A 22,040-nucleotide genomic window follows, 5' to 3' on the forward strand; every position below is an offset into this window, starting at 1 on the left:
CTGTCCAAGGGTTAAAACTAATGGATTTTTCTAGAAATCGCTGCCTTTTGAAAGGGGAAAAGCCTCCAGGGTCTCTCTCCTCGTGTCCTTACCTTTTGGATATAATTTAAACCTTTTTTTTTTTTTACCCCCACTGGTTTGAATACTTAAAATAGTTTTTAATTTATCCACAAAAGGAGTTATATAAATAGACTTTTGAAATATAATCCACATTGAAATTTTATAGCTAAATATAGTTATTATCTCATGTGGTGCACTTCGCAGCGCGTTCCTAACTAGTTTATTACATCACTGGCTGCTGACCTTACCTCTGCTGTCTGGAAAGGGGAAAACGAAATTAAAAAGGGAGATGAGGTTCCACAGGAAGGGAAGCTGGGAAAAAATACACTTACTAAACTGCACCTATGCAGCATCTCAGTTCCAGGCAGCTCCCAGTGTGGTGGGTTCTGCTGCCATCACACCTTGCTCCCACTGACAACCAGCTGGAGCAGCTACTTGGGGGACGAGTCAGAGTGAGTGTGGCAGAGAACAGACCCTAAAAAAGAAATCTTCAAGGCAAGCAGATGTTGTCAACCACTTTTTTTTTTTTTTAAGCACTTGTTGTTCTTAAGAAAATGAAAAGAAAGGATTTGATGCTTCTTCCACTTTGCTCCTTGTCCTTAATGTATTAAGTAGCTCTTAGAGCAGCTGCCTTCGTGTGTCTATGGTACCCAGGACAGCGCTGATGATAATGGCAATAATACTTATCACTTAAATGACATTTTACAAATTCAAAGTGTTGTGCAACAAACATTAATTAGCTCTCACAAGAGCCTTGCTGTGAAGTAGGTAAGTGCTGTTATTCTCCAGTGACACACGAGGAATCGAAAGCAAAGAGGTAAATCCTTCAGGGACTCACTGGGTTCGGGCAGGGATTGAAGCTGGGAAGTTTGGGCTTCCCAGCTTGTTTCATAGAATGCACTGGTTGTATCATAACTTACAAATGTGCTCCTAGATTCATAAAAAAATAATTTAGCACACCAGTTCTACTGTGGTTGCACCTTCCAGTGGAGATTACAGGGCTGTGGCAGTGATTCACAGAGCACCTGCTCGTGTGCCCCAGTCACAAACCCAAGTGTTACTGTCAGAGCATTCTTTGGTACTTCTCCTTGAAGGTACCCAGAGGTGTGGTGGGCAGAAGAATGCAGAGAGAAAGCTGAGGTGTCAGTGTGATGAAATTATGCACACACAGGTCAAAATGGACTATTTTATTGTGCAGAGATATTATACCAGAACTTCAGAGCAATATATCAGCAATGGCTGCTGATAGCATGGGAAAGAGGAGCGATGCCATAAATCACAGGGTGGCTTGGGTTGGAAGGGATCACCTGGTTCCACACCCCTGCCATGGGCAGAGACACCTTCTACTAGCCCAGGGAACTCTGAGCCCTGTCCAGCCTGGCCTTGGACACTGCCAGGGATGGGGCAGCCACAGCCTCTCTGGGCAACCTGTGCCAGAGCCTGACTGGATGGCCTTTCAGGTCCCTTCCAACCCAAGCCATTCTGTGATGTATCCCAAATAGTTTTTTCCAGGACACTGGCCATATCTGCACTTAAAATATCACGGATCAGACCAGTGGAGCCAAACTGACTGACACTGCTTTGAATGTCCCTCTGGCTTTCCCAAGATCTGTGCAATTACTCCTCAGTTTTTGTGCTATGGGTATTGGCAGCTACTTTGACTGAAAGCTGAAAATAGCAGATACTCACAGGTGTTTTAAAGTTTGATACCTTGGAAATATGTAGTAAATTAATTATCTTTGAATTCCATACCTTTTTTTTTTTTCATTTTCCATCCGTTCTCAGTTAACTGTTTCTGCAAAGGCAGAAGAGGAAACTCAGAGCTGTAGACATCTTCCTTGGATAGAATGGCTATTTGAAATAATTTTAGGGACAAGGTGTGTGTCTGTATATATATATAGGAACAGTAGGAGGTTTCCCACTGGACTAAGATAATTTTAAGGCAAAGTGCATTTTATGCATAAGCATCTTCTCCTTTTCACTGCATTCCATGGCATAACAGCTTTAGGACACTGCCCACCTTGGGGTCAGTTGTAGAGATATTTGTCTCTATTTTTATGAGTAGCCAAAGGATCATCAGGAAACATGATTAAAATTCCAAAAGCTCTGAAGAAGAGTCACTTCTGTGTGTGTGTGAAGTCAATAACTGCAACAAACCACGTTGTCTTGTAATTGTTGGACTCACAGTGTTGTAACTACAAAGGTACCTGTGCAGCCCATTTGATTAAGAAGAGGGGGAAAGCTCAAACCAAGCAAAATACCTTCAAAAAAACTAGGCAGAATCTGTGTTCTGAATATACTTCAGTAAGTCTAAATACTGCAACACACATGACAAATAAAAATCATGTAGTGTTTGGAGACCTCTACAACCTCAAATCATTACTCACAATTTATTTGCTTTTCTTCCTGTAAATCAAAATTTTATTGTTTGAATATATTTATGGCATTCAATTTCCTCTTTTTCTTTTTTTCTTAGTGGGGCTATAGGAAAAAAGGGAACAATTTCATTGCTTTACCTTCACCTTTCTCTTTATTGTAGTGTGGGCTGTAGCACATGGAAATGTGTGCAGGTGCATAAAGAAAATATTTTCATGTAATTCTTAATATTTCATCCACCCAACTTTTGCCTGTTCCTTTTTCAGTTAGGTTAGTTGTGTCTTCATCCTCTTCTCCCATCGTTTCTGTCTGTGTCCCTGTTATTCTCTTTATTTAAATTTCTGATTCTTGTTCTCTTTACCACTTCTTTCCTCCCCTTTTTCCTCTTTCACAGTCCCGTATTCCTGGAGGTGAAACCCTGACACACTAAACCAATGTGCCATTTCATTCCTTGATTTTTATGAATCTCCTAATTCTGTGCTCTGAGTGCAGGTGCTGTTTTCTGATGAGGTGAAGAATTGGCATGGGAAAATATAGTTAGCAGTGATTAATATCCAGTGAAAAATAAGATGGGGGAGAGTTGAAAAGTGCCAGTAATGACCAGGATCACAAAACCAGGGAATGAAGTGGTCCATTGATTTTTAGTGGGTTGCCCTTTTGTTTCCATAAATTCAGGTTTTAACTCCCAGTTCAGGTTGCAGGTAAAGGTGGATTTGATCTCATCCCAGTGCCATTAGTCCCTGTTCTGTGGTCAGGCCTGGGTGATGCTTCTTGCTCCCAAGAGTTCAAGAGACAGAATCATGTGGCAGTCAGGGCTTGGGATGAGGAGATACATCTTGTGCTTCATCCAGGGAAATAGCTTGAGGAATTGCATTGGAGTTGGACTGGATTCCTCTCATCTGTCTTAAGAGTTGAGTTCCCAACTTGCACAGACCCTTCATTTCCCTCCCAGTGTTTCACAATTTAAATAAAATCAGTTCTGTTCTGCTCTTGTATTAAGCAGAGTTGTGGTGACTGAACTACAAGCACAGCAGTAAGATATTCCTGGGAAGCCAATGGAATGTTTATCTGTAGTAAAGATGAGACAACCCCCATTTCACATGATATTAATCATTAGTAACATTTCTACACAACTCAAACACAGAAGCAAATCAGAGCAGTCCAACTCCTGAATTTCTTCAAGCATTTCAAAATGGCAACAAAACAATAAAATAGCAAGTGAAGAAAACATAAGTCAGCCCGATATCACTGTCATCTCAGTTAGAATTTAAACTGCATTTTGGAGAGCTGGTGGAAGGCTGACACCAGGAAAGAACAGCACTGCTTCCAAAGACACACGAGCTGCATTGCTTGTGTTTGTTGCATTGAGAAGTTTTGAAAAATCCCCTTTTCCTGGGCTCTGCAGTGTCACCCTTTAAAATATTCAGGTTGGTTTTGTTGTTCGTTACATAAAAAATTAATGATCTCCAAAGTATTACCATGTTTATTTTAAAGAAACTATTTTCTACGTTTTAATTAAAAGTTATAATTCACCATCTTTTGACCAAGTTATCTTAAATCTTAATCTTATTGGTAATGGGTACTAAGTCAGATTCAGAGAGAAATACAGTCCTTACTTAATGCAAACAGTAAAAATATCAGCATTTCCAGAGATATGGTTGAGTTCAATTCATGTGCTGTACTAACTCTGCCTTTTAATTAGAAATATTCTCCTACTTATGCAAGAATACTGGGGAAAAAGGGCATTGTCTTCCTCATTATATATTCCATGTGAGTCACAAATGGACAAAACCAGGCATAATATGATGACTGTTTTGTTATTAAAGCGCTTTAATAAGGTTAATGCGTCCATATGAATAGTTTTCAAAATAAGTTTCTGTAGTTTTGAAGGTATGCTGTGGTCTAGTATAGTAATAAAGAATTTCCCTGTGGGGAAATAGCCAACCTTTTAATTTTGGTGTGCAGAGTTCTCCTTTATTTTCCAGTTGTAAAAAGCCAGCCAAATGTACAGTTCAGGGTGCCTTATAAAAGTAATTCTCCTTCCATTCTGCTTAAAAGCTGTCTTATTGTGCCATGTCTGAGGAAAAAGTGAGAAAATACTGACTTCTTATGCAAAACAACGAGTGAAAAGTAAAAATAAAATATGGACCGTAAAGGACAATTTATGCCTTGTTAAAATGTAGACTTGAGCATTTTTTTTTTTTAATGCTCTGACTTTTCATAAAGGAGATCTGAAGCTGCACTGAAAGGTGTGAGGTTTCTAGAAGAAAAAGAAAGAAAATCCTCCTGTCTGCATGGAAAACTGCAGCAAGTGGGGCCTTATCTATATGCATTACTTTGATTTCAAATTATTTTTAGCATGGCTTTTATTGTACTCATTGTTACATACATAAATCTTTAAAGTAATACGTTTTGTAAGAAATGGTCATAAAAATTTACAGCCAGTAACTTTTCCCCTGTCCCTTACAATGATATTCTACTAAAACCATTAAATGGTTCTCATTAATGCCCTTTAAATGATTGTGTAATGACCCACAATCGCTTGTAAGTGAACAACCATTAAAGAATTACCAGTTCTTAGCATGCTTTTAAGTACAGTTTAAATACAGGGGAGGTAACAGCATAATATATTAGAAAAAGTATTAAATTTGAAATTGTAAAAAAACCAGGATGGCTGAAAAAGGAGGAGTGGGTGGGAACCCTCCCCTGTGCCCATGGTGGCCCTCGGAGAACAGTCCAGCAGTTCTTGGTGCACGTTTGCAGTAGTGCACCTGTATTTATTTGTGCTCTACAATCACTTGGGTTTATGAGCCTGATATTGAAATGATTTATAAGGAGCAGAGTGGCACCACAAGGGTGATTTCCATACAAATATGCAGGAATCAACATCCTGGGAGTGCCTGGTAATGGCTGTTCTTGGGGAGCGTGACCCACCCGGTGCTTTCAAAGGGCAGCTTTGCCCTGAGCCCAAAGACGGGAGGAGGAGTTGTCATTTCAGGGGGTTGAAATATGGGAAAGGGGCATCCACGGGCACAACTGACCTTGGGAAACCTCGGGAATGTTCATGTGTTGACGTGAAGAAACGTGAGTGATTGGAAAGATGCCTTTAATAAGGAGCATTAATTTAATGGTGAGTCAGAGGCCGTTTGCAGGATCCTGCCATGGCAATTCCAGGGTGCCCCATCGCCGGGATCCTGGCTGTGGGGCCGGGATGAGGGAGCTGCTGTGGATTGAAAGGGGCACTTTGCAGATGGGCCCTTCTCTGTGATCACAGTGCCTGCCAAGAGCTGGATGCCTTTCCCAGCCTGTCAATGGCCCTCTGGGTTTGTAGGCTGTGTAGAAAGCCCACAGCTTTGATTGGACTCAGTTGCTGGCTGGAGCAGAGCAATATGTGGCAATATTTGCTTTCTGAACTCCAGTCCTGGTGCTGCAGAGGTGGGACAGGAGGAAACACTCCTGAGGATACCAATGCATTTTCTCCTGGCTGATTTGAGTCTACTGAGCCCACAGTAACAATGCTCTTTGTTCAGCCTGGTAACCTGGAAGTTGTATCTGAGGAAAATGAATTTCTGTTTCTCCAAAGCGAGCTCGTGAGGAAGTGAAACCCTCGTTACCTGAGTTTTTAGTAAATTTTAGATCCTGTGTAAAGCAGCCTTTGTCTGAACTGCTCTTTTGTAACCCAAGTGCTTTGCTTCTGGGCAAATGGGCAAATTTTACTGGAATTCTCAAGGCTTTGGGGTCGCAGTGAAGACAGTCAAACAACATGGAAAATAAGCATGTGCTTGTTTGGGGTTTTTTTTCCTCTCTTTTATATCTGAAAATTACATCTTTTGACTTTGTTCTTTGTTAGCAGCTTGACTGGCCTGTTGTTGGCCTCAAGTGCAATTGGTTTAATTCCAGATGGCTTGGTCCAACAGGGATTGGAGTTTAGAGCTCTGCATCCCAGTGTCCAAACCACCAGGATTATTTTCAAGGAGTACTTTCTCTTTCTGAGTCCTTGACAGAAATTCAGTGAAAGCAGTGTGTGAAATATTTTGGTTCCATGAAATTTCATCTAATCAAAATGTTCTAGCTGGTTATGCCCACTGCTGAGAGTATCTGACCACTAGTTTCCAAGGCAGCAGGCAGCCTAAGATCACATTAGACTTCACAGAATGCTTAGATACACAAATTTCAGCAGCAGCAACAAATGCTCTCTGTCATGTTGCGTTTGCTAAGAACTGGATTCCTTCTCCTTACCACTGCAATCTACATATTTGTCATCTCCTCGTGTGCATAATGGCACCAGACAGAGTTGCCAGACCAGAATTACAAAATGAAAAGCCTTTTTTAACATTTGAGACCAATAGAGTTTCATAATGTTGGGTTTAGACTTACTTTTTTTTTTTTTTAAACTTTCCAAACTGAATTACACTCGCTGGTCCTTATCTGCATCCTCATCCTAACAGATTGTGATCCAGGTATAGTGCAGCCATATATTTAACCCATCTGTCAGTACAGCTGACTTGGATATTTTTAGAACATCAATCACCATGGTAGCTGGGTCTAATATCTTATCTGTGCATCCTGCAGCAGAGCAGCTCATTTGGATACTGCCAAATAGGTGCTGGGTAAGATACTGAGATGAAGAGATCTCAGAGTTTTCAGAGTAAAAATTCAGTGCTACAAACTTCCTGTGAGAGCCCAGGCTGGACCACAGAACAGTCTAGAATTAGGAATATGCTGGTAAATCTGTAAACTGATGTGCTTGCATGGGCAAGGATCACAGACTCACGGAATATGCTGAGTTGGAAGGTGCCCACAGGGATCATCCGGTCCGATTCTTAACCCTGCACAGGATCATCCCTAAGAGTCACACCATAGGTCTGGAAAGATATCCAGGCTCTCCTCCCTTGGGCAGTGAGCAGTTTATGCTCATGAGGGCTCCAAGCATGGAGAGAGAATGTTTTAATAGCCAAGAAGGGATAAAATGTACCTGAATCATACCATGGGAAAAAAAGATACGTGGAGGATGGTGCAAAAGACAACTGGATGCTGTTCTGAAACAGGAGAGGAGGGTTTCCCTGGGAAGGTAGAGAATTATGTGTGTTCCCAGGAAGCTGACAAGACTGCAAAATGTCATGCCACGTCAGGCTTTCTGTCAAAACACTTCACCTGGCAAGTCAGGCACACCAGCACAGGAACAGGGAGTGATTAGAGTACAGGGGAGCCGCGTTCCCAGCGCTCGGCAGCCGGGAATGCCACAGGCCCCGGGAGATGGAGACGTTCACATCTGAGCCCGGGCAGGGAGACAGTGCTCAGACTCTTGGTTTGGGATGCTCTGTGTTTGCTCTCCTGTCCTTTCTCAGGCAATGAATTGATCAGGAGTGCTGCCTGGATGGCTTCATCCTGGAATGCAGGCGTGTCTCAGGGTTGTGTGCGCCGGGATACAAGACCGTACCGTCAGCTCCGGTCCTGCTTTGCAGAGGAGTTTGCATGCCTGGAGATAACCCCTCCAGAATGGTTTTCTGGGCTAATTAAATATTAAACAAAGAGCTTTGCTTCTAATCTGGCTATCTGGATTTGGTGGGAATACTGATGTTGTAAAATAGATATATATTTTCCTAGACCACAGCGAATTGGTACCCGAAGGAAGAAAATGTTATTTGTTTAAGTGTGTCTGTGATGAATGCAGTTCCAGTATTCCAAAAGTCTATGTACTGCATACTGAAAATAGGCTTTTTGCCAAATGGGAATTGAAAGGCATATACGTATTACACTATTTGCCTTAGAAGAAATTAATTTTCAGCCAGAAGCAGATAGGATTATTTAATATTTATCTTTAGCTGCGGGAAGATGAATCTATTATTTTATTTTGTTATTTTATATGTGGTGTTCCTCCCAATTTTCCTATAGGAGGTGCTGATGTACTCTTGTCTGTGCTGCATCAAGGTTAAAGAGTCTCCAGTTGTTAAATTTCTACAGCTGGTGCTGCCTGGTGATCCCCGGCAGAGACCTCCATTTTCCTTAGGACTGGGAGAAGCACTCCAGGGTTTATCACGAGGGTGTGCACGTGTGTGTGTCCAAGAAGTGCAGGGAGAATTGGGAAGAGAGGAGATTGTTTCCCTGGATACTTTGAAAGTTTAGAATATTGGGAAATTAAAACAGCTACAGCATTAAAATTAAGCAAAGAAAATGGAATAGCATCATATGTCCAAGCTGACTGATTTAGGGCTGGTGAGAGAATGGACTGGAGTGTATCGAGTTCCAGTCTCACAAAGGATCATGGAGCTGGGGACTGTTAAATATCAATGGAGCATTTCCCTGCACTGTCAGCAAACCTCCATGAGACCAGAGTGAGGGATGCTAAAATGTCATTTCATGGACCAAATTATGTGCTGCTTACAATGACTATTTCGCCCATGGTTTATTATGTTTTTGATAAATTGTCACTTCCTGGACTAAAATTTGGTTAACTTATCTCTGGTGTCTTTTAAAGATCTCTAAAGACCTGATTTTGCCCCAAGAACACCAGTTAGCAGGAGGCTGTAGCCATGTGGTACCAATTTAAATTACTGTAACAATGGCAAGTCTCCTTCCTGAAACTAATAAATGCCATTTATAAGGAATGTTAAGTAGCAACTAACAACTTTGAATTTCAACCAAACTGATTAAATAATTGGAGTAAATTTGTAGAGCTGGGGAGGAGCTTTGCCAAAGGAAGGATTTAGAATGTGAGAATATCCTGAGTTGCAAGGGACCCACAAGGATAATTTTGGAGCCATGTTTACGTAGAGAGGAGGAAGGTGTGATGTTTAAATTGGGCATCACCTGGCTCTGCACAGTATGATGGGAGTGTGGAGTGAGGGAAGGACTTGAGTGTTCTTGGAGTTCGCTTTCTGTCTCAGGACTGTGTGATTTCAGAGACCGTTTGCCTTTTCTAAACCCCGAGGATTAACTTCATCCAGCTGTTGTATCTTCATCCACCATAAAGGCATGTAGATTCTTCCCCAGGTCTTACTGTGGCTCCCAGTTTGTCTGCCACAGTTTTCCACCCAAGGCACGAACAGCAGTGACTGAAGTTTTAAAAAATACTATGGGATTATTTCTTTTTTGGTGGAGATTTTGCAGATCCTCTGGTCAGGAAGTTGCAGAAAACTATATTCGATTATGAATATTATCTTAATTTCCTGCTGGATTCCATGAGGCATTGGGGAGTTCTGTTTTTCTGTTGTCTGAGCCGTAGCCTGAAAGTTATCTGGAGTCACCACTGGTTTTCCAAGGGAAAAGAGGATGCTGGTTGCTGTTGGGCTGTGCCCGCTCCAAGGCAGGTTGCATTGATTTGCTTCTCCAGTTTGTCCTGAGTTCTGCTGCCAACCCGGATGCAAATCCCAGTAGCTGAGCTGCAAACCGGGCTGCTGCCTTTGCCTTTGGGTGTGTTGGTGTGGGCAGTGGGGTTTAATAAGGAATTCCAAGCTGGCAGCATTATGTTGGGATCAGTAACATGCCTCAGGTTTTAATGTGCTCAAGGCAGACGGGTCCAGCTTCCCGTGTGCGCCGAGGAGCTAATAAAGGAAGCGGGAAGGAAAAGCAGGAAAGTTGAGAGTCAGAGCCTTGTTCCCTCAGATTTTTTTTTTTTTTTTACTAGCAGACCCGTTTGCCAATCCTGCAAATAGAATAGAAGGAGAGTCAGGAACACTAATGAAAAAAACATCAAATATTTAAGGTTGTGGGATTTAATAATAGAAATCTTGAGCGTGACTGGCCAGGCCACATGGTGAGTGCTGTTATCCATTCAAAATAAAACTAATAATCACAGCCCTGCAAATGCTTTGAAATACACTGTTCCCTGACAATTTACCCATTTTGCTGTTACTGAGATCTTTAAAGGTTTTTTAAAACCAAATAGAACTGTATATTAAACTCAGGTATCTTTCCTGCAATTAAATCATTTATGTGACTTTCATAGGCCAGTATTATTGATTTAAAAAAAAGTGCATTTCATACTACAGACTTAAAAAATTGAAAACCCCGAATCCCTTAACTATATGGTAAAACTAAGTGACCAAAATATAAATAGTCATCAAATACTGGCTATTTCATATCTGTGTTTTAAATAAATTTTACTGGAAGTTCATGATATTCAATAAAAACATAGAAATGCAGATAAAATACATATAAAATGGTAAATCAATACATTTGTCCTAAATATAAAATCCTTGTGTTCAGATATAGAGGTTGATCAGAGCGTGACTGGGTAACTTGGAGCATCTGGAGTTCTCTGTGTGGCTTTTCTGCCACTTGAGATTTAGGCACCTTGGCACCTGCCCTGGGTGAGTTTGTGTGGTTAACAGAGATTTTAAACCTGCAGAGTCAAACATCAAGCTCTGTAGCCACTAAGTGATATTAGAGACTTTTCCCAGTGTGAGCACATGCATTGGAAAAATACTTTTCTGTGTGATGGGGGCCTAATTTTCAGCATTCTGTACCCATCCTGGGACAAGTACAAGCACCTCATCGAACTGTGCAATCTGATATTGAGAGGGAGTTTATAAAAGCCATATTTCTGGTTTGTTTGACCACAAGGGATGCAGGTGATCAAAGAAGAACTTGGGGAATCCTTGTTTTAATACCAGTGTGAGTATATTGTTGCTGAATGACCGAGTTGTGTCCTTAGAAGGCTCTGCTTCCAGATGCAATGCTGTCAGTGGCCAAGGTAGTACAGGCTGATTTGATAACTATCACTAATGGGGTTTCTTTGCTGGATTTGTTGAAGTTTGTACTAAAATCGCGTCCATGAAGTATTTAACAGAGTGGCCAAGCTTGTCCTTGGTGAGTCAGTGATCCCATTATCTGTTGTGATGCCTTCTGGGGCTTGTTTCTCCTGTGGACAAAAGAAAGTTGTTGGAATGTGTCTGGGCACAACTGAGACTCTTCCATTCTGTGGAATTTCCCTAGAACAGCATAACTTTTCCAGTAGAGACTCTGTAGCAATTCCACAGCACAGTTTAATTAATTGCCACTAATGAAGGATGTCTGCAATAAAACAGAACTGGTGGCATCCCTTTGTCACGCTGAAATGATACTTTTTTGTGTGTGTGTGTGGAAAATTCCAATGTTTGCACTTGCCAAATTGTCACCCTCTGTGTGTATTGGTGTTTGAGTTACAGCCTCACAAGCAGCAAAACACCTCTGTCTTGCCAACTATGTGTTGAATTGGTGTATGAATATGGAGACTTTAGTTTGTTGCTTATTTGATCTGCAGGGCTGTCAAATGAATCTTCAGAGTGTAGGTAGTAGTGACAAGAAGGACTTCTTTTCAAGATAATGGAGTAAAAATGAAGATGCTTCAAACTGGTGTTTAATTCCTCCATAGTGTCCCGTGGCTGAACATGTGGCTGCTGTGGAATCCCTGAGCTCAGGGACCTCCTCACCTCCCTCAGGCAGGCCTGGGCTCAAACACCTGATATGATCCAGCAGCAGCATTTTTTTCACCTCATCTGAGTTATAAGAGCTGGCAAAGCAGGTTTAGTTTTCCACAGTTTTCTAAGTAACTCAGAAATATTTCTCTACATCAGTTATTTTAATTGGTTTTGTGTTTTCCTCCTCAATAATACACGAGCAGGTTGCAGTGAACGTGTACAGAGGCTTCTTGTGCAGGATATTTTGATTTCTATGTAAGCAGTTACCTGATTCTCAGCTGAAAGTCCATGGAAAGGTGAGGCACTTGATTTTTGGCACTGCAGACTGGCTGTGGAGAGCTCAACCTGGGCTGAGTAAAAGCAAAGGCAGCCTTGCAAGAGGTGCATATTATTGTATAAAATTTACTGCAAAGAGGAGTGATATGAATAGAAAGCATCTACAGTAGCTTGCTGCATGCTAGCAGGTCTTTTCTGGGCTCCTAAATGTTAACTGGGTAGTCATGTAAGTTATTACACTCATTAAATTAGGCCACAAACAAGTCAACAATGATTCAGCAAAATGGTTTTGTTTGTATAGTGCGGGGAAGTCTGATAGATATCCAGTCAAACATTTATGGCTAAATGGATGAAGATTTTAACATTACAGCCTAATAAAAACCCCATACTGTGTGATTAAATAAGAGGGAAAGCAGTAAAAAAGAGAAAGCATAATGACGGTAACATGTAGGTCAGTTACAATTTAATTGTCATTGCACTTCATTGCGAACATATCAATTCTCTGCTGCTTAGCTGAGCAGAAAACAACAACTTAACATGTACAGTGGGCCCGTGGCTGCTCTGCAAAGCCCCACTTCCATCACCTGCTTTCCACTACTTCCTTAACAGCCGCGGGAAGTCTTCCTGCCTTAATAGCATCATCCTGCTGGAAGCTCCCGCTGCTCGTGTCCTCCCCGCGCTCGCTGCATCACTGATCAGTAAATTTACTTCCCGCTCTCCACAGAAGCTAAAATTAGGTTGTTTGCCTTACAACTTCCAGTGCTCCCGCCACAAGAAACACCTGCTTGCAGATTTATATTGTTTTGTTTAATGGGTTAAAGTAAAGGGAGCTTTGCAGAGGCAATACCCTGATGTACTGTATGGGGAGAGCACGATGGCTGATCATTTTTCTTACTTATCCAATTTATTCTATAGCTCCTTGCCACTTAAGGTATAGCTTCATTAGCATTAATTGCAGCTTTAGCAACTCCATGCAAGTGTTTATTCCTGCCAGTGTTCTCCACTATATTATATTTGCATTGGTACTGAAGGAAGCTGCAGGAGGAAAAAAAAAAAATCTTTTTGGTTGTTTTTGTGGTGTGTTTCTTTTATTTAAATCTGGATAATTCAGTGATATCTCAAAGGGCCCTTGGCGTTGGCACCTTTTTCAAATGTTAGCTCTAAAGAATCATCTGTCTGGCACAGTTATTCTGATCTATAGTGAAGACTTAACAGAGTACATAACCAAACTATTAATTCAGGTGCCTAAGGTGACATATTTTATCCAGCTCTGCAGAGCTGATTTTATGTAGAGCAGAACATGGTTTCCATTTGGATGGGGAGGGGAAAAAAATAATAAAAATGAGGGGAGCAGCCTGGCAACACCCAGGGAACTTGAAGGAAGAGGCTGGGAAAATATTTATTCTGCAAAACTGTTGGAGAAATGATGCATTCAAAAGCATCAACTCTAAATGCTGGGAATATTGTTGAGTCTTTTTTTTTTTTACTCACAAAGTTGAGTGGAAGGTTTCATGATAAGTATGGACAGATGATCCAGCAATGTCACTGGCCTCTACTTCCAAATCACTTCCAAGCTGGGAGCAACTGGACAATTCTGTTGAACTTCTAAACCCCTGATTTCCCTGGGCCATCCTTCAGCAGACACAGCTTTGTGCAGGATGGGAAACTGCCCCTCAAATGTCCTTGGCATGAGAACCAGTTCTCGCTGCCGCCTCTGGGAGCCCTGGCACTGATTCCTTGGGACATGCATCTCCCCCAGAGAGGGTTACAGTCCCTTTGCACTGGCCTCTAGGAGCAGATCAGCTTTCCCAGGCAATAGGCCTCTTCCTGGGAAATAATTTAGTGGCAAGTGCACTGATCTGTGCCCCGAGAGCTCCGGGAGGTTTTGTGCCTGTTCCAGCTCCGTGTGTCCCGCAGCTCCTGGTGGTGCTGTTTGTCTCCACAGCCCACACCCTGCACAGCAGGGCTGGCACCTGAGAGCTCTGTGAGCCCCAGGGCAGTACAGCTATTAGTGCCTTTAGAGGGATCTGCCTGCAAGGATCAGCCCAGATAAAATACCCAGATGTTTATGGGCAAAAGGTGCATTGGGAGCCAGCGAGGCAGCCAAGGCCTATTTGGAGTGTGAGTTTGGAGGCTTAACAAGATTCATGCCCTTGTGTACAAGCCTGGAAGGGCCCAGTTGAACAGTGCTCTCCCCATACCTGGTTTTTTGTTGGTTAAAAGTTAAGGTTTGATTTCTTCTGAGTGGAGTGAAACCAGGGCAGTTCGGGCTCTGCTTGTCAGATGAAACTGGGAGCATAGCAAAGGGAGTTGTTGTTGGAAGGAAGGTGGTTTGGTTCCCTTTCTGGAACGTGACACAACTGCAAGTTTTGTTCCACAAACACAACACTTGGATGTTTACGTGATTTTCTCTGGTTTCTTAACACCATTATCTTAGTGATGCAACACAAGCTCACTGACAGTGGCTCCAATTGAAAAAATCCCTGACAACAGCCAAAGAACTCACACAGGTTTTCCCTTGAGCTCTTGATGTTCTGGTGATAGTTGAGCTGTACAGGAATGGGGGGAATGAAGCTGTAGTTTGTTATAAAAGCCCCAGAGGTTGCAGACAACAGCCCTGCTCTGCAATGTTAGAGGGGTTCTGCTTTCTCAGGAGCCCCCTCTTCACTCCAATCACCCAGGAGCATCTGCAATAGTTTTATTCCCTGTGAGTGTCTGATGATTCCATCCTGCTTTCTCACGCAGCACAGAAATATGTGGACAACCTTTAGACTTTGGGGTGAATTTTGGGGAAATAAAGACCCTCTCCTATGGGTAAAACTTAATACTTAATACAGTCCATCATTAAACCTCATATGGGGCCATCCTAATGCTTTATTTTTCTTGGATACTGACTGCAATTCATGAATCAAAATAACAATTTTTTTTTCATAAGTAGCTGACAGTATTTTTTTTGCACTTTGTACTTTTATCTGCTGCTAATCCAAGGAATGGCCATAAATGTCTGTATCTCCAGCAGCACAGACCACCAGGCCTGTGCATCCCGTGTCCAGGTGTGTTTTCCTTGTAGACCCTTGTGCTTTTTGGGGTCTGGGAGATGGGTCCTGCGTTTCCCACCCAGCAAGTGGAGACTGTGCTGCTTTAACTGCTGCACTTGGTACAATTCTGTATCTTGTGACATAATTTTAGGTGCCTTATTAGACTTATGATTGATGAGAACCAAAAGAGGATATACAGCTATGCACTGACATTCATGCTTGCCTTTTAAATATCATACTCTGTAGCTTCAGATCTCTATTTTACACTCAAGTGCTCCAATCCCCACATTAGTGCATCTCTCTCTCCTCCAAATTAACATGTTCCTTTAAATGCACTAATATTTCAGTTGGTTTTTAAACAAATCCTGCATTATTTGCCCTTTTCTTACGCTGCTTCCTTCTCAGCTGAATGTTAACAATCCTCTGCCCTGAAATATAAATAAATTAGAAATATTCCCCTTGCCATTATGTCAGACCCTGGCTATTCCTTTATTTTTTTTTTCCCCTTATTAAATTATGTTTACCTGAATCCATCAGGTTCATTTCACCTAGGCAGGATGTCCCATTAAGCATGACAAGTAGAAGGTTGTGAGATTAATGCCCTTCTTGAGCCTGAATTAGCATGTCAGCATCTTTTCAGACCTGGGACTGGAGAACATAGGAAGTGTGCCATAATGGACCTTAGCCTTTAACTGAACTGCTCTAATATTATTCCTATAACAAGACTACTTTTAAAGAGGCTCATTATTGGCTTCATTAGATATGTTACTTGCATCAGTGGCTGTAGTTACTCGTATAATATGGGAGAGGTTAACACAGCGTATTTTTTATGTGTTATATGGCATATAGCTTGAAGTAGCCAAAAGGTTTATGGCTATGTAATTGGTAGTTAGTGTGAAATTTGTAAGACAAATAGACAATACCAAGGGTAACCCCTATAATCCTCTCCTTTCAGTTTTTTACAGCCACCAAAGGGCCTCATTAAAACAGCAGTCAGCACCTTAGTGAAAAGATACAGTGCTTATAGTGCCCAAATTTGACAGAAAATCTGCATTTTGTAAATCTGACACCTTTGATAGATTATACAGTGTGAAGCCATTGCTTCTAAGCATTATGATAACGCTTAAGGTTCTCTTCTGAATCCAACCGTGCTACATTCACTGGATATAACAATGTGAAAAAGAGCTGGTTGAATAAAATAAAGCATCTGAGATGGAGAGGAGCCTTTTTTCCCCTTTGATACCAAGCTCATCCCATGCAACAGCTATGGTTGATATCCCTGGCTCTGCTTGTGCCCAGGGATATGGGCAGATAAATATTGGCAAAATAACTGTTTAATACACAGATGCAAAAAGCAGCTCTGCCTTCATTGCCCGGTTTATATGGCTGCTGTGAGGGAACAGTGTGCACAGCAAGGATGGTGTTAAGGTTTCTTTTCTGGTTTAGAGGCTAAATTCTCCTCTCTCTCAAACTTGTGTAGACCCAAGTGGCTTCCATTGCCCCTGGTGAATCCCGGTGTCACTCAGAGTCCTGTAAATCTGGTGTAATGCACGGGCTTACATGGAATTAAACGGACAGGCGGAACGGGAACGAGCATCTGACCCACTGAGGTTATTATTCCTTCAGCTTATTTGGAACAACAGTGAAACAAAAATGAACTGCATGCACAGAGCACAGGCTCCCAGTGCTGTGGTGGGTGTATGAGAGCTCAGTTCCTGATAAGTGTACAGCTGTAATCTTGGATATTTTAGTTACTTCCTGACATCTTTGGCGGAGTGAACTGTTTGAAACTCAGCAAACGTGAGTCGTCGCGGTTGAGGAGTTACAACTGTTTGCTCTGATCACAGAAGGCAACCTCCAACAGTCCAAAGGAGTGATAATTATCTTCCCCTCCATTTAAGAGGTGGAGCTCAAGAATATAGAGCTGCAGAAATGTTTACAAACTTGCCAGAAATGAAATGAAAACCATCACTTCTCTCCCGTTGCCGCCTTTGCGGCAGAGGAAGTTCTTCTGGTGGTTTTTTTGTTGTTTTGGTTTTGTTTTTTTTTTTTTTTTGCTCAGGGGTATGGAATGTAGGTTATAATGCTTCCATGGGCTCCAAATGTGACAGCTGTTTACCTCTTCATCTGGTAATTGAAAGATTTCCTTTTAAATTGGAGCTGCTGTAGACAAAGAGTGGAGCAGGAGTCGCATTCAGCTCCTTGGCAAAAATAAAGCGCTGATCGTTCTCAAAGAGGTGTTTGCAGTGTAGCCCTTTGATCACGGCAGAGATTGTACCACTGAGTGCTGCTAAAATAGGAGTGCAAACAAAATAGGGGAGGGGTCACATCTTTTATTCCCTTTTGCATCAGGATTTGTTCCTGCCTGTGGTGAATCTCCTGTTGGAAGGTGCAGAATCAGTCCCCGCAGGTAGCAGGGGTGAAGTGACGTCGCTGAAGTGCTCACTGGTTCAAGGAAGGTTAATTTAGATCTCTTAAAAAACCCAGAATATTCAATAAGTGAATATTTGAATTGAAAATAACATAATTTCTGAGGAATAATTTCCACAACTTGGAATTTAAGGGGTGTTTGTTTGTTTTTAAAAAAGGTGCAAGTTATAGATGCTTTTGAATCCAGTAGCAAACAGGAAATAACTGGGGTTATGCTGGGGATTGGTTTATGGCCAGTTATTTTATCATAGGATGCTCCAGCCTTTCTTCATGAGTACTTTTAAAATCAGTTCCAGTATCAGAATTACTCAGAATCTTACTAGTGTCCTTTGAAACAAAAAACCAAATACCCCTTTTGCTCCATAATCTCGACCCACAAGGTTGTTTTCTTCAATAACTGAATTCAGGTGAAACATCTTCCTATTTCACTGTGCTTTTCCCAGGACTGTTATCACAAATATTCCCTATTCTTCCTGTAAGCACAGAGGTAAAAATATGGAAGGGTGAAAGTTGTCCCTGTCTGTGATGATGTGAGGCAATTCTTTGTATCTCCTGCTGCAGTGGGTTACCTGAAGTGTCATCACCAAAGAAGTGACTCCTTTTAATTGCATTCCTTGTTTCCAAGTTGTCCAGAAATTATTATCTCTTTTCTTTTTTCTTTGCATGTCTAAGAAAATCCCTAGAGAGGAACAAAAGCTTTTGGCTGTTTTGTTTGGAATTTGGCACACATTTAGGGTGGGTAGGAGAGGGGCAGTGCAGGTGGAGAGGCCACACTGATCCCAGGTGGAAAGACCAGAGGATTCCTGGGCCTGTTTTCTCAGCCAGGGAATTTCTCTCTATTGAATCACAGTTTCACTCTAAAACTGACCGTGGTATTTGTTTAAAAATTAATTTTTATTGCCAAAAAATCCATGGGAATTGCAGTCACTGATGTGGAGCAGGAAGGAGGGTTTGTACCTGTATTTCTGTGCAGTCGGAAGGGCCTTATTTTAATCTCACATGAAGATCCTCAGCAGCCCAGAACAGCAAATTGTCTCAGTCTGTGCATACCAGAAGGGATTCAGTTGTAAGCAGAACAGGAGCTTGCTTAGGTGGAGATAATAATGAAAAAAAAAAAGCCTTTGAAATGAACTTTTTTCCCAAAGTCTGGGTTTTGATCAATACGATGGCTCGCCCTGCCAAAGGAGCATTTGTGAGTCTCCTGTCTGAGGGTTTTAATTCAGTGGATTACTCACATCTGGTAGGTGAGAATTACAGAGTGCTGGAATAATGTATTCTCGTGGTTTAGATCTATCACTGCCAAGGGCTACTGAATAGTAAGTATCAACATCTGTGTTACTTCTTTGAGTTTTCTGATTAAATGTGTCTAAACATCTCAGCTCCTACTGGAAATAAAAATAAAAGTAGTTTTGAGGCAGTTTGATGGAGGATTTCAGCTGAACACACCAACAGCAGACGTTAGTTAGGACTGTATGTGCCATTAGCCCTAAATAACATTAACCCAGCCTCGTGATTTGTATTATTGAAGGGACATCAGGCTCTTGAAACTGTAAATAATGGAGTAAATACAAATAAAGGTACCTGCATTTTGACAGTGATGTTCCACCTCTCCTTCCCTGCATACACAAAAATCATTCAAATGCCTTTTCTTTGCCTGACAAAAATATTCATTAAAAACATTTCACTGTGCTGCCTTTTAATACAGCGCGGGCATTCAACCTGCGCAGGAAGCTCCCTGGAACCACACAAATACTGTGTAATTATCTCGTGGCTCCCTGCTGGCTGCTGCATATTCCAAGCACAAAGTGAGCAGCACATTTCTAGAGCCTGACTTCTGTCTTCATTGTCCCTGCTTGGAATATGAAGCTCCACTTCATTATAGCAGACCTGATCAAACTTGATAGATTTAGCCATTATTCTTGACTGTGTCAACTTTCTACAGCTTTTTTTTTTTTTTTTGCCTTTTTTTTTTTTTTCTTGGGCTCTTTTGTTTTGCCACCCAGGGACTGCATCTTATTTCTAGGAGCTCTGCTTCTCTCTCTCTTTTTTTCTCTCTCCTTCCCCCTCCACCCCCAAACAAACCAAGGTTTCAGCAAATAATGCTGCTTGGGCATCACGTGATTCAAGGAAAATAAGGCTTGCAATTTTTTCTCAATTGTCCTTTATGGTTTTTATTGACTTTTTTTTTTTGCTCCCCAGTTTGTTTCTATAAAAAAAAAATTATACTGCAATATTGACATACAATACAGAAAAGCTTTGAAAATCCTTATTTTCTGTTAGTGGTACAATAAATTTACCATCGTGAGGGTTGTTTTTTTTTTTGTCTGCTTTATGACAACTTTCAAGTGGCACTTCAGAGTTCATACTTTCCAGGATGATTCAGACAAATGTGTCTTATCAAATTTTATAAATCATTACTTTGTTTGTTTAACCTGCAGACGTTTCACCACGTTTTCCTTGCAAAAGGCATTAGATCATTCTTTGGGCAAATACAGATGTTAATATGACTGGTTTACCATAACAGATTGCTTTGTAGTTTTTGAGAGTTGCTATGCAACAATAGAGGAGTGTGGTGCAGCTCTAACTGATTTTTAAAGTCCTGGGTGAAATATGGAGGGTTTTCCTGGATCCTTGGAACTGGCACCGAATTCCTTAACCAAAAGGTGAGGAATTTGTGCCGGAATTTGTAAGACTCAGAGTCAACCAACCCATCTTGAGTGTTATTAAGAAACATGATGAACGGGGTGATGAAGCTTCTCAAGCTTTACATTTGCTCTGTGTTATTTGTTATATCCACCTGTACGTTTCACAGGCGTAATTAATGTGGAAAATGACTTTATAATTAATTTTGCATATTAAATAGCAATTCTGAATCATTAAAACTTTGGAAAGAGATTAGGCTTTTTGCCTTTTGTTTCTCTTTCGGTTGCAGATTAAAAGGTAAAGGATGTCTTATAATTTCCAGCAAGTTTACTGAGGGAATCTTATTGAGGTATATTGTTTAGCAACCTGTAAATACTGTTAGGAATGGGTGTTATGCCTTTTTTTTTTTAAATTAAAAAAATCATTATTTTTTTGAGAGTGGCATTTCCAGTCTCACCAAAAGCTTCTCGGCATCTTAAAATGTAAATTGCAGAGAAGCAACACAAAGGATAAAGAGAAGATTTTGAAGGCAATCACAGTGATCACTTAATTCAGTCTCTGCATATCCACTTGGCATAAGGTAATTAGAGTGCCACATTGCTGTAAAGACAGAAAGCTTAGGGTACCATTCTGACTCACCCAGACGATAATACATGATTAGAAGTCAGTGACAGATCACAACTGCTGAATGACCCACCAAGGTCTTATCAAGGGCAAATCGCATAATTAGCATGCACTTGGCTGCCAGAGGAGTACAGTGCTATTGTTCTGGCACAATCAAATTAGCCCAGCCAATGGGGTCACTGTTCCGTGACCCTAAAGACATTTCGGGGCTGATTTTTCTACCAATGGAAACAGAACAAAAAAAAAAAAAAACCACACAAAAATAGAAAGAAAAGCTGAAACCCCCACTTTAAACTGAGCAGAAGTTCCTGTGGACTCCAGGATACCCGTCAGGGATGTTTTGGGAACACTCTACTGACTCCTTAGTTCCTCATGTGTGGGATAAAGGAGTCGGCTAATGCAGCCTGACCCTGGGGGACACGGATGTAATGGAGCCACTCCGACAGGAATCCGGGCATCCAGCGAGGCCTGGAACTCATTTATCCCAGTGATGAGGGAGGGGGAGCCTTCATGCAAACACAACATCTCCCCTTCGTTATGGTAATTAGCACAATTATCTTGATTTGCTCATTCTGTCTGTATTTTCCCCAAGGTTTGGCCGTTTTGTTTGTCTCTCCTGAGCAGGGCTCGGAGCTGAGAGCGGGAGTTGTTGGGGATGGCAGCCACCAATCCTGGAGGCATGTCATCCATGGGATGCTGTTGTCCATCGTGGAAAATCCCTAAAACACACCTAAAGAGCCTCTCCTGTCTTCCTCTGGAAGACCTCTGGCTCTCCAGACTGTGGAGTGCTCACCAGATGAGTGAGGAAGTAGAACCTTCCCCCTTGGCAGCACAGTTCTCCAAAGCACTCAGAGCCATTAGCTCTTATTTCTTAGTTAAATTTGGAATTCTTGGTATAAATGTGCCTTTTTCCCTTTGTTCTCTAAACAGAAATAAGGCTGTGAATTGATCTGCACACTCGTTAATATGCATGGGATATAGGGAAGCCACTGGAACTTTTAGGAAAAGGGAGAACGTGGCCTTTATTTGTATTCTCTTCCATCACACTGCGCATATTTGGGCTGCATATCCCAACCTCTCCTGGATAATTGGATCAAAAAGGTCTATAATGAATTGTCTCTGTCTTGTCTGGGCCTCCATCGCTGCTTCCCTTTACTACTATTTTTTTTTTAAGGCTGGGTTAAGTTAACTC

The 22,040-nt window shown here is 41.6% G+C and overlaps 1 long non-coding RNA gene across 4 annotated transcripts in view; it reads left to right on the plus strand.

Moving 5' to 3' along the window:
* LOC113952074 overlaps positions 1-22,040 on the plus strand; it is a 165,397-nt gene that overhangs the window by 24,157 nt on the left and 119,200 nt on the right. The window contains exon 5 of one of the 4 annotated variants that reach the window (XR_003529369.1): positions 4,663-4,936. The exons of the other annotated variants lie outside the window; for them this stretch is intronic. This is a non-coding gene — a long non-coding RNA (uncharacterized LOC113952074). Of the gene's footprint in view, positions 1-4,662; positions 4,937-22,040 lie in introns of those variants that run through there. 4 annotated transcript variants of the gene reach the window in all.

This window comes from Corapipo altera, unplaced genomic scaffold (genome assembly GCF_003945725.1).
Source record: "Corapipo altera isolate COAL_440 unplaced genomic scaffold, ASM394572v1 70, whole genome shotgun sequence".
NCBI lineage: Eukaryota > Metazoa > Chordata > Aves > Passeriformes > Pipridae > Corapipo > Corapipo altera.